Here is an 11210-nt window from a genome sequence, read left to right as displayed (position 1 = left end):
TCTCAACGTCTTTTTTCACATCGTGGCGGCCAGCGGTGGGTTTCCAATATTCTTACAATCGGTTCGCCCCGCAAGCGCACGCTCACTTCGTGTGCGCGGCTTCCGCACATGTGCTTTGCTTGCTCGCACGCTTTCCGTGCATGCGCCCTGCCTCAAAAACGTGCCTAAATAGGACGTCAAAGATTCGGGGCAAGTGAGTGGGCCCACCCGCGATCTCTGCTACCAGTTCGCCTGAACCGGTATAAACCGGTGGCTGAATGTCACCTCTGGTGGCGACCAAAATGGGATGCAATTGTAGAAAGTCAGCACCCATCCCTCTCCTAGAAGGATGAAATATTTTGAGGAATATTCAAAAAAAAAAAAAAAGACAGAATATTATATTTCCCTAAATGAGAAATGGAGAAACTTGGTGGGTTTTTTTAGAGGCAGGAAGCAGCCCCGATCATCCTGCCGCCCGCCCCCCCCCCACCCCCAAGCAGAAACCCTAATTATACTTGTTTTTTTTGTCCCATTCTCGCCTGTTTCTATATATCTTCTATCCCAGGGGTCTCCAACCTTAGCAACTTTAAGACTTGTGGACTTCAACTCCTAGAATTCCTCAGCAAAGCTGGCTGAGGAATTCTGGGAGTTGAAGTCCACAAGTCTTAGAGTTGCTAAGGTTGGAGACCCCTGTTCTATCCTACCTATCCTTCCTCCTATTCATTTTCTTTCACACATTGCCATTTTATATACACGTATATATAAGCTTTTCACCTTTTTCATCGTTTGCTATTTCTAATCTCTAGCCAATTATACAATTTGTTCCATACTATGTAATATTCCGACTCTTCTTTTTGTTTTAACTCCTTCGTTAATTTGTCCACCTTAGCACATTCCAAAATTTTCCTTATCACTTCCTCCTCCGTTGGTATATTCACATTTTTCCACTTCTGTGCATATGCTATTCTGGCAGCTGTTATTATAGGTAAAATTAGGTATCTTATTTCTTTACTGTATTTCGTGTTGAGTATTCCCAGCAGGAAGGTCTTTGGTTTCCAATCTATATATGTTGATCAGTTATTTCTTCCAGCCACTTTTTAATTTTAACCCAGAATTTTTTCCACTGTTGGACATGTCCACTATAAATGGTAATAGGTTCCATATTTAACATATGTTAAATATTTAACACATATTTAACATATGTGTGTTTAATACACAGAATCATCTATTGTAATATCCTTCCTGTAAAAGACTACTTCAGCTTCAATCGCAACAATACAAGAGCAAACAATAGATTCAAACTTAATGTCAACCGCTTCAAACTTGATTGCAGAAAATATGACTTTTGTAACAGAGTTCTTAATGCTTGGAACTCACTACCTGACTCTATAGTTTATTTATTTATTTATTTATTTATTTTGTCACAACATCATACAAAAAGATTATATAGTATATACACATATAAACATATATAGGAAGAAGAAAAGAAAAACAATAGGACAGGAACGGTAGGCACGTTTGTGCGCTTATGCACGCCCCTTATGGTCCTCTTAGGAATGGGGTGAGGTCAATAGTAGAAAGTTTTTGGTTAAAGCTGTTAGGATTATGGGAAGAGACCACAGAGTCAGGTAAAGTATTCCAAGCACTGATGATTCTGTTGCAGAAGTCGTATTTTCTGCAATCTAGATTAAAGCGGTTTACATTAAGTTTAAATCTATTGGTTGCCCTTGTATTATTGCAATTAAAGCTGAAGTAGTCTTTGACAGGAAGGACATTACAATAGATGATTCTGTGAGCTAAACTTAGGTCTTGTCGAAGGCGACGGAGTTCCAAGTTTTCTAAGCCTAGGATTTCAAGTCTGGTGGGATAAGGTATTTTGTTGTTTTCAGAGGAATGGAGAACTCTTCTTGTAAAATATTTCTGGACACGTTCAATTGTATTGATGTCAGAGATGTGGTGAGGGTTCCAAACAGGTGAGCTGTATTCTAGAATTGGTCTAGCAAATGTTTTATATGCTCTGGTTAGTAGTGTGGTGTTTTGGAAAAGAAGCTAAAATTAGGTTTACAACTCTTAGAGCTTTTTTTGCTATGTAGTTGCAGTGGGCTTTGGCACTTAGATCATTTGACATGAAAACTCCAAGGTCTTTAACGGGATGGGGGTCGTCTGTAAGGTAATGTCCATCTAGTATGTACTTAGTTTTAGAGTTCTTTTTTCCTATATGTAAGACTGAGCATTTGCTGGTTGAAATTTGAGCTGCCAATTTTAGACCAAGCGGTTAGATGGTCAAGGTCGTTTTGAATGATAGAAGTGTTGTCTGTGGTGTTAAATAGTTTGACATCGTCAGCAAAGAGAACACAATTACTTGAGATATGGTCACAAAGATCATTAATGTATAGAATAAAGAGTGTTGGTCCAAGGACGCTGCCTTGAGGAACGCCACTCTTGACAGGAACAGGATTTGATAAAGCATTGCCAATTTTGACCACTTGTTGTCTGTTAGACAGAAAAGCAGATATCCATTTGTGGAGGGGTCCTGAGATGCCATAGGATGTTAGTTTAAGGAGAAGTTTATCGTGTACTACTGAGTCAAAAGCTTTGCAGAAGTCTATGTAGATTGCATCTATTGATTTGCCTTGATCTAGATTTGAAGTCCATATGTTTTTGCAGTGGAGAAGTTGTAAGTTACATGATAACTGAAACCAAATTGTTTGTTGGAGAGTAGGTTGTTAGTTTCTAAGTGTGAGGTAATGGATTGGTTGATGATAGATTCCATGACTTTGCAGGTGACGAGCAAAGGGAGATCGGTCTGTAGTTTTCGACTAAGCTGGGGTCTCCTTTTTGAAGATGGGGATGACTGTGGCTAGTGACCAAAGTTTGGGAAGAGAACTGGTAGTGAAAGCTTTATCAAAGATAATACTTAGGGGTTCAGCTATATTAATGGAAAGTTTTTTTAAGAAATATGCACATAGACCATCAGGTCCAATAGAAAGCGATGGTTTTAAGTTGTGAAGAGCTTTACCAACGTTGTCTTCTGTGAAATCTATATGAGTTAGATCATCATAGTCATTGCTGGTTCGTTTGTGGAATGTTGGATATGTGTTATCGGAGTTAACAAAAACTGAGCCAAAGAAAATGTTGAAGAGGTTTGCTTTGACTGTTTCGTCATTGCATTCTTTGTTGTTAGAATCTTTTAGTGGTGGGATGGATCTTGAATCTTTAAGTTTACTGTTGACAAAATTATAAAAGGCACGATTGGAATTTGTGCGTAAAGGTTTTCTTCTTGCTTGGTGTGGTAATTTGTGCATTCAGTTTTAATTTGGTTGCATATGTTTCTGTAACGGTTTCTGAAGTTTGTAACATAGCCTTTTTGTTTCTTTTCCAGAGGATTTTTTTGATTGAAGCTTTTTATTGATATGGGTAGTTTGTTTTCTTGGACATGGTAGTCATTCGTGGTACATATAATTTAATGACTCTATTGATTTCAAGTAGGAAGATTCTATAGAGGTCATCAGCGGTTATGCAGGTTGCAAACAGATTTTGCCAGTTCAGAAGTGAAAGATCGTTGTTTATAAGGTCGTAATTGGCTTTCTTGAAGTTGTAGTTGGGAGTTCTGGTGTTATGACGAATTAAGTATGGACGATATTGAGACGAAAATCAATCATGCAGTGGTCACTGTTTGAAAAAGGTTCTTTAATTTGTATACCGTAAATTGAGTTTGGATTGTTGCAGAAGATGAGGTCAAGGCAGTTGTTGAGTCTTGTATTGTTAGTTACAAGTTGTTCAAGACCTAGGTTTGTAACAGCGTTGTATAGTGTAGTATGGATTGGGTCAGTTGAACATTCATTGGTTGTCCAGTTAATGAGAGGTAGATTTAAGTCACCAAGGAAGATAAGAGGGTATGGGCAAGAGGTAGTCCATGTTAGCATTGAGGTTAGCATATTTGCGTGGGTAATGTCATAGTCGGGGGCTCTGTAGCATAGTAAGAATCAAGAGTAGTGTCAAGGGATAGGTCGCATACTATGGTTTCAGGAAGAGAGTTTATGTGCTACTTGGATATTTTTAGATTCAGTGTCTTTTGTAAAGATAGCCACTCCACCACCTCTTCGGTTTTCCCGATCTGATCGATAGACTTGATATTCTTTGTTTGAGATAATGGAGTCAGGAAGGGATGAATTCAGCCATGTTTCGCAAACAAAAATGATATCAAATGTGCCACTGTTTAATAAGAGGATAAATTCAGGTAATTTGTTGACTATGCTTCTTGCATTTATCAATTTGCATTTGAGATCTGATATGATTGGTGTTGAAGAGGTAAGGGGCGTGCATACCTAGTTTTGGGTGTTAGTAGGTTGGGGGTTGTGGACAATAGATGGTTGTATAGATGGTTGGATGGTAGTTTGGGTGTTTGGATGGATGGTTGTTTGGATGGCTGGTTGGGTGGATTGTTGGGTGGCTGTTTGGATGGCTGGTTGGGTGGATTGTTGGGTGGCTGTTTGGATGGCTGGTTGGATGGCTGTTTGGATGGCTGCTTGGATGGCTGCTTGGATGGCTGTTTGGATGGTTGGTTGGATGGTTGGTTGGATGGCTGGTTGGATTGTTGATTGGATGGCTGTTGGTTGGATAGTTGGTAAGATGGTTGGTTGAATGGGAGGTAGGGGGATGGGTACTTGGTTGAATACTGGGATGGCTGGTTGATTGTTATGGGTGATGGGGGGTTTGGAGGTGATTTTTTGATTGCAGGTTTTATTTTTTATGCAATCAGCATGGTAGTCGATGTATAGGTTGGATTCACCATTGTCTTGTCTTCTTTTAAGTTCTGTGCGAAGTTCACGAGAGCGTATCCTTTGTAGAAAGGATAGGTCAGGACGTGATCTAAGTTTACTGTAGGTAGGGTTGGATTTAGCAATTGAGTTTATAGTCTTTATGAATTTGCGTTTGCTGTCCTCATTAGTGCATATAACTCTACAAAATCTTGGTGCTGTTGTCCCATCGCTGTTTTTATATTCTGGTCCATCTCTGGAGACAGCAATTATTTCATTTGGGGAGATGGTTGATGAATTATAATTTCCAATGATGTTGTGAATCTTATTGATATCTGGTTCATTTGTGTTTTCAAGTCCAAATAATATTGCATTATTTATTTTTTGTCCTCTCTCCATTGCATCTCTGATTAGTTGATTAGTAGTTGTTTGTTGATTGGGTTGTGTTGTATTAATTTGATGTCTAGGTTGAGTTGTAAGTTGTATATTTTGTGGTGATAGATGAGTTTGGAAGAGATTTAGATCATTAGAGTTTTCATTTTTTAGTGTTGAAATTTGTTTTATCAAATCTGTGAAACTTTGTTCAATAACTGATAGAATTTTTTTTTCTAAGTTTTGTTCAATATTTTGAATTCTTTTTTCTAGGTTTTGTTCAATATTTTGAATTCTTTTTTCTAGGTTTTGTTCAATAGCTTGTAATCTTTTATCTATGTTTTGTTCAATAGTTGTTAATCTTGATTCTAAGATTTTATCAGCGTTTGATTTTCTGGCTGGCATAATGATGATCTTTCTTATTCCTTTGTTTTATTTATTTATTTATTTATTTATTTATTTATTTTATTTATTTTAGTAATGATTAAGTGTCTGTCACTTAATCAATTATCTTTGATTTTATATCTGTCTCTTTAACTTTAAATGGTAGTCAATTTGGCAGTTGCTATGGTAATAGGGAGTTACTATGGTAACAGTGAGATTTGGCGGGAAATTTAAAATGGTGAGATAGGGTGGTTGGAGAAGCTTCTTTACAGGTGGCTGTAATGGCGGGAGATTCAAAAAGTCAGTAGAGGCCGGGAGACTGGAGTCTCCTAGGAACTCACCAGTAGTCCTGCAGCAGTCCTGCCGATTGGGGGATAGGTTGATTAGGGTTGTTGTAAATGTTGCTGGGCTTTTATCTCCTTGGTGGGAAATTTAAAGTTTGTAGCAATGTGGGAGGCGATGGAGGCGGTGATGGCAGCGGTGCGACTCACGGTATCGGCAGCGGCAGCGGCAGTCCCGGGTCTGGTGGGGTGGCTTTAGTGGTTTCGGGTGTCTCCAGCCGCCTTTAATGCGGTAGCGGTGGTCTCGGGTCTGGCGGCGGCTCTGGCGGCACAAGCGGTAGCGGCAATCCCGGGGCTGGCGGCAGGTCTGGCGGCGGCCCGTGGCGCCACGGGCTGGCGGCGGCTCCGGCGGCGGCTCCGGCGGCACCAGTGGCAGCTGGCAGCAGCAGTCTTGGGGCTGGCAGCTCCGGTGGCGGCACAACCGGCAGCGGCAGTCTCAGGGCTGGCGGCGGCTCAGGGCTGGCGGCGGTAGCGGGCGGCGTGGCTGCGGCGTGGCTGCGGCAGTCCAGGCTCCGGCGGTCTCCGACTCTTCGCCCACCGCCTGAGTCATCAGCAGCCTGGAAGAACCTCGGCAGCCTCAATCCACGGCAGCCTGGAAAAACCTTCGGCTCTGGAGTATCGCCAGCAAGGAATCTTCGGGGAAACTGCTCTCCTAAGAGCTCAAAAGAGCCCTTTTACAGAGAGCATTTCTCCGGTGCAACCTTCCTGGTCGCCATCTTCCGGAAACCCCAAAATCTTCAACCAAAAACTGTCTACTATTGACCTCACCCCATTCCTAAGAGGACTATAAGGGGCGTGCATAAGAGCACAAAAGTGCCTACCGTTCCTGTCCTATTGTTCCCTTCATTATATCAAATTAACATACTTGTTGCATACTTTTACTTATATATACTTTTTTTCTCTCATGATGGGTTATTGTTTATGTTGATGATTGTATATACTGTTGTAACAAAATGAAATGATATATATATATATATATATATATATATATATATATATATATATATATATATATATATATATCTTTTTACACTTCCAACATAATGTGGAGCTATTCGGGTACATCTTAGCAAGCCTTAAATGAAACGAGAGCGGGAATAAGGATGTACTGTAAATTTGAGACGAATAAGGAAACAAATGATGTGAAGAAAGAGTATACGTTTTATGTCAATGTATGTTATGTATTGTTGTTTTTCTGTTTTTGTTTTGTTAAAAAATAAAAAAAGAATTAAAAAAAAGAAAGAAATTGCCCAACACCCTTTTAGAACACAAGCCCCTTTCATTGCATTACCATATAGCAGTCCAAACTTCAACCAAACGTAGCTTGGACAAACACCTCGGATTTGCATTTCCTCTTTTGCCTATAGAGCCAGCTATGACCCCTACATGACCCCATAGGAATCGGACAATTGCAGTGGTGAAATGTAAAATTTGCTACTACCAGTTCTGTGGGCGTGGCTTGGTGGTGGGGAGTAATGTGACTGGGTGGGCGTGGCCAACTTTTTTTTTTTTACTTTTAAAAGCATTTTTTCTACATTTTCGGCCGAAGAGGTTGTAGAAAAAATGCTTTTAAAAGGCTCTGACGATCCCAGCTGAATTGCCTGATTGTCAGAGGCTTTTGTTTTCTTTTAAAAGCATTTTTTCGGCCAAAGAAAAAATGCTTTTAAAAGTAAAAAACCCCCAAAACTGTCTGATGATCACACGGCTCAGCTGGGCGGAAGGAGGGGGCAGGGATTTTTGCTTCCAGTTCTCCGAACCACCCGCCACCATCGCTACTGGATCGGGTGATCCGGTCCGAACCGGGAGCATTTCACCCCTGGACAATAGCCAATAGAATACATGTTCTTGCACAGGAACAGGAAGCTCAAGTGCAAAGCCCAAAGAAGGTATATAAAAAAAACCCACTCTCAACTCCATTTGGTCAGCGGCCCAGAACCACAAACCCAGGTGGTTCTCCTTCATTAATAAACCATTGTCGTGTCCCACTCCTCCTCTGACAGCCAGGTCGGGGAAGTCCGTATCAAGCGTGGCTGCGAAGCCTCTGCAGCTTTGCCAGAATTCTGTCAAGAGTTCTCAGGACAGGCAGGAGACCAGAATGTGACTTCAGCAATCCAAGTTAGACTTTGCCTGACTCAAAGAATGCCAGAAAGCAGATCCTTTATATAGGCCATGGGGTGTGGCTCCATGACTCAGCACTTATCCAGGCCTGCCCCTCCCTTCCTTTTGCTGACGTCACCTCTCCATTCTCCGGAAGCGTGGATTTATCCATTGCATCGTTTTGTCCCCAGCTGCCGGTAATCCCAGCTCGTGGCTGGCTTCAGGCGCACATGCTATCGGAGGGAGGTTTGTTTGCTCGGTTTGTCCGGGCATGGTGCCAGGGCTGGGGGCTGGAGGCATGCCAGGACATTCTTCTACACTATCAGTCTCTGGTTGAGATAGCAGGAGATGAGAGAGGCCACACCTGGAATGCCACATCCAGGTTTGGTCACCACATTACAAAAAGATGTTGAAACTTTGGAAAAAGTGCAGAGAAGAAGTATTCCAGTATTTGAGGGGCTGCCACAAAGAGGAGGGGGTCAACTTATTTTCTAAATCAGAAGGCAGGACAAGAAGCAATGGATGGAAACTAATCAAGGAGAGAAGCAACCTGGAATTAAGGAGAAACTTCCTAACAGTGAGGACAATTAACCAGTGGAACAGCTTGCCACTAGAAGTTGTGGGTGCTTCATCACTGGAGGTTTTTAAGAAGGGACTGAACAGCCATTTCTCTGAAATGGGATCGGGTTTCCTGCTTGAGCAGGGGGGCTGGACTAGAAGACCTCCAAGGTCCCTTCCAGCTCTATTCTGATTGATTGATTGATTGATTGATTGATTGATAGTCCAGCCTTACGCTGAAAGCCATCTGGGTGACTTTGGGCCAATCACCAGGAGACAGTGAGTTCTAGTCACACCAAGCTGGGTGACTTTGAACCAGTCCCTCTCTCTCAGCTCAGCCCACCTCGCAGAGTTGTTGTGTTGTGAGGCAAATAAGAGGGCGGGAGGGAGGTGTGTGGAATAGGTTCACTTCCTTGAGTTATTTATAAAAATAATCATAAAGGCAGGATACAAATAAATATTTGTAGGGCACCAGACAAAAGAGAAGGAAAGGAAAGGAAAGGAAAGGAAAGGAAAGGAAAGGAAAGGAAAGGAAAGGAAAGGAAAGGAAGAAGGAAAATAAATAGTGTGAGGATGTCAAAAAGGAAGGGAAAGAGACAAAAGTCAGGGAAGGAAGGAAAAGCTATGTCCTCGGTCTAATTTTTGCATAATCGATGATAATAACTTACAGTATCGCAGAAGAAACACGGCACCGAATTAAGGGAATAGGATTTGCTCTCCCCAATTTAAAAGGTTCAGTCTTTTTTTTAATTTTCTTTTTGGTCTGCATTGGTTTCCTTTGAACTAAAACGTTTGTTCGTTATCAGCCTTCTTTTAAATCTTGTTTTCACTCATTTGGTTTGTGGGTGGCGCTGGTCCCTTGACCCTAGACTGGCCTTTAAGAGTGTGCTCCTTACCTTAAAACGTGCCTCCATCCACCATACGCGCAGTGCCCTTCTTCAAAGGAAAAACAATTTCCAAAACCGGACGATGGGGGAAAGGCCAGGACTGCAACAGACCATTTCGACATGCCAAGCAAACAAACGCTCAGGCTGGCTGGAAAGTAAACATGCCTTCACCCGCTGCCAAAGTGCGTTTGGGGTCTGGTTGGTTGTCGTTCCGTTTTTGTTTTTGTGTCACTCGTATGCTGTTTGGGTCTTGCGTTTTTGGTACTTTTATTTATTGCTTTGGTATCATTATTATTATTTGATATGGTATGGAGTATGTAAACTGAGAGTTTCTGTATCGGAGACAAATTCCTTCTTTGTTTAATCACACTTGGCCAATAAAGAATTCTGTTCTGTTCTGTTCCGTGTTCTGTTGTGTTCCGTTCCATTCCACTCCATTATTCTATTCTGTTCTGTTCTGTGTTCTATTCTGTTCCATTCCACTCCATTATTCTATTCTGTTCTATTCTGTTCTGTGTTCTGTTCTGTTCCGTTCCACTTTATTATTCTGTTCTGTTCTGTGTTCTGTTCTGTTCCATTCTACTCCATTATTCTATTCTGTTCTGTGTTCTGTTCCATTCCGTTCCACTCCATTATTCTGTTCTGTTTTGTTCTGTGTTCTGTTCTGTTCCGTTCCACTCCATTATTCTGTTCTATTCTGTTCTGTGTTCTGTTCTGTTCCGTTCCTTTCCACTCCATTATTCTGTTCTGTTCTGTTCTGTGTTCTGTTCCGTTCTGTTCCATTCCACTCCATTATTCTATTCTGTTCTGTTCTATTCTGTTCTTTTCCGTTCCACTCCATTATTCTATTCTATTCTGTTCTGTGTTCTGTTCTATTCCGTTCCACTCCATTATTTTATTCTGTTCTGTGTTCTGTTCCATTCCTTTCCACTCCATTATCCTATCCTATCCTATCCTATCCTATCCTATCCCATTTCATAGTTAATATAATATAATATAATATAATATAATATAATATAATATAATATAATATAATATAATATAATATAATATAATATAATATAATATAATATAATATAATATAATATAATATAATATAATATAATATAATATAATATAATATAATTCTGGGTGCCCCATCACTGGAGGGTTTTAAGAAGAGATTGGACAGCCACTTATTCAGAATGGTGTAGGGTCTCCTGCTTGAGCAGGGGGTTGGACTAGAAGATCTCTGAGGTTCCTTCCAGCTCTGTGATTCTATAAGCTGGTTTATCTAAAACTCATACAAATATCAGGAACAATGCTATTGGCATGATCTGCATCATTATTCTAAAAGAGGACAACCCTAAAAAAGGCCATTTGCCAAATATCCAAATCTTGGTCACGTGACCGCAACATTAGTGTGAAAAACAGTCATAAATTACTTTTTTCAGTGCCTTTGAACAGTCACTAAACAAAGGGTTGTAAGTCAAGGACTATCTATACCAGGGGTCTCCAACCTTGGCAACTTTAAGACTTGTGGACTTCAACTCCCAGAATTCCTCAGCCAGCTTTGCAAAGCTGGCTGAGGAACTCTGGGAGTTGAAGTCCACAAGTCTTAAAGTTGCCAAGGTTGGAGACCCCTGATCTATACTATATATAAACAGGGAGCAAATCCCACATTCACTAGGACTGATGAGTTACCTAGCTGGGTCACAAAATGTCTGCAAGAAAACCACGAAGCTGAAAGAGCACCAAAGACCTCACAGTTCAACCCTGAGCTACAAATATTCTCTTCTACTGGTATTTATGCAAAAAGAAAGAGAGAGAGAGAAAGAGAAAGAGGGAAAAAT

Source organism: Ahaetulla prasina, chromosome 1 (assembly GCF_028640845.1).
Source record: "Ahaetulla prasina isolate Xishuangbanna chromosome 1, ASM2864084v1, whole genome shotgun sequence".
Lineage (NCBI taxonomy): Eukaryota > Metazoa > Chordata > Lepidosauria > Squamata > Colubridae > Ahaetulla > Ahaetulla prasina.
This window is presented reverse-complemented; position numbering follows the sequence as displayed.